This window comes from Jatropha curcas, chromosome 6 (assembly GCF_041381405.1).
Source record: "Jatropha curcas cultivar XTBG-Jc1 chromosome 6, XTBG_Jcur_1.0, whole genome shotgun sequence".
Classification (NCBI taxonomy): Eukaryota; Viridiplantae; Streptophyta; class Magnoliopsida; order Malpighiales; family Euphorbiaceae; genus Jatropha; species Jatropha curcas.
The window spans coordinates 28,498,313-28,501,034 of record NC_143156.1 but is presented as its reverse complement, the minus strand read 5'-3'; positions in this window follow the sequence as shown (position 1 = coordinate 28,501,034).

Here is a 2,722-nt window from a genome sequence, read left to right as displayed (position 1 = left end):
TTTATATTTTATACGATGGGTAGCTTAAAATTTAAAGTGGAAATTCAATTTATCATAGCATTATTTTCAGAATATATTTAACATCATGCGCACCGATCAGAATATATATATATCACTGAGTATATTTTATGATTCTCCTGATCGAAAGCTACTCAATAAGGACAGGATTTATTTTATAATTCCTGCCATTGTTGTTAAGGATAGGAATTTCAAGAATCAGAACAGAAACTATTCATGTTTTCTGAATTGGGAATGAGACATGGTTCTTGTTCCAAGCCCCATGGATGTATAAATTGACAATACTAATGTCTGTGACTTTTGCATAATCTATGAGATGAGGAATTTGGTATAGATAAGGACTATATAGAGAGGATTAAAGGGACTAAAGAAATAGAAAAGCTGAGAATAACAAATGAAAATGTAGAAAATAACAAATGAAAAATTAGGTTATATATATGTTTATGATGATGTCTATAGAATGTCTTTCTAATTAGAAGCAGCATAAAGTGGAGGAAATGCCATATTCCTTTATTCTTCACCATTCTATGTTGTGCTTCTCTAATTTGTAGATGACTTGTCATTTTGGTGGGTGTTCCTATGCCTTGCAATATAAAAATTTGGTAAAAGTCATAGTACAAATGATTTTTTTTTTTTTTTTTTTTTTTTTTTTTGAAATGGGTTTGGTATAAAATGGTGAAAGTACAACCACAAAAAAAAAAAAAAAAAAAAAAAAAAAAGGAAAAACCCAACAAATTTATTGCCTAAATAACCCTTGTTTAAGCAGATCAATGGATAAATTTTGAAATTATGACCTCAAAACATAAAAAAGAAGCACTAAATCATTAGACAGTCAATGGTGTGGCTCTACTCTATATATGTGTTAGTCTACTTGTACTATTTTTTTATTAATTGAAATAATTGCTATTTTGAATATATCCTATGAGAATAGGGTGATATGAGATCGAATGAGAACGATATATGTAATTAGAAATAAAAAAAATAAAATGAACTCAATTGAATATAAAACTGTTTTAGGGGAAGAAAGATGAAGAAGGAAGAGTAATCAAAGGTGGTGGCTTAAATAGAATGAAAATGATGTGATGGATCTGAAGCTCAAATCAATTAATTATTAATCTCTTCTTCTTTTTCTTATAAAATCGTAATTATTATTACTTCAAGGACTGCTCTCTTTCTTTCTTCAACTTCAGGCAAGTTGGTGAAATGAAACCAAAGGATTCATCTCAGATAGATGCTTCCTCCACTAAGCTATCACAACATTGGGTACGTTTGCTTTTCAATATTAAAATATAGCTTAAATTGAAAATGTTGCACAAATAGCATATTTTCAAAAAAGAATTACTACTATATGTATATCCAAATATTCAAAGTTTGACCGAATTATTTTGATTTTACCAAGGGCACATCGTGAAATATTAGTTGTTTCGGTATTTATTAGCTATTATATTAATTGTTAGCTATTAATTATTGGGTTTGTTCGACAAAATTAACTGTTTTGATAGCTGTTAACTATTTACTGTTTGAGTAGCTTTTCATAAAACGCTAAAAAGCTAAATGTTCTATGAGTTAACTTTTTATAAACGCTACATTAACCTCTAAAAGCTAATTCAAACGTTATGTTACAGAACACTATAAAAAATATCATTCAACGTTTTGACTAAAAGCTATTTAAAAAGTTATTGATAAATACATCATTAACTTTCAGTTGGTAGTTATTTATAGAGCGCTTTAAATTAGAAATGTTCGTAAAAATATATATTTAACTTAAAATGACAAAAACGACATTAATTATTTAATTACCTGAATTAAGAGAAAAAATAATGGGCAAACAAATTTAACTAAAAGTTAATTGTTAAACATTAGACCGTTTAACGTTTGATAAAAAGTTTTCTTTAATCTCTAAAAGTTATATTACCGAATGATACAATTAACAGAGATGGAATTTTGACTTGATCAAAATATTAAAAGCTAGCTTAAAAGCTATTTTCGAACATAGACTGAATGTTAAGTATTTATCGATTTTACTATGATAGTATTAGTTAAAGTATAAGTTGAAACATAATGACATGAAAATTCAGACAGATAAATTATTTGTCAAAATGATTATTTTAAATAAAAATTTGGAGAATATCAATTTGGGAAAAGCTTGAGTTAAAATTTTAGGCAACATTAGAGAATAGTCTGATTCCTTCAAAACTGGCCGAATAAGGTGAATTTTCTCATATCAAGAATTTGCTATTGCACCCAATATAAGCAGTTTGGAGCCCACTTTGTCAACTTCTCAAGACGTAGGTCAAGTGTGTACTCCCAATCAGCCAAATAAGGCAAATGGCCGACCGGTGTTAGGTCTACCCTACAAAACAGTGTCATCCCATGTGCCTAACTAACCAATTCAACCAAAAAGATGATAATAGAATAAAAACTTCTCCGTAAAAGGGAAAATTACAATATAGTTTATATATTTTGAAAAATACAATTAATTCGTTCTAATATTTTTGAAAATAAACTTTTTTTTTTTGCTTTTGTTATATTAACTGGTCTTTCCGTCTAACTTTTATATCTTTTTTGTTAACTGCTTATAAAATGATGAAAAAATCTCTTTTATTTATTCTCCCTATTGGTATATTTTTAAAAAACACAAGGATCGATTAATTGTATTTCTTAAATCATTGAGACTGTATTATAATTTTTTTAATATTAAAGT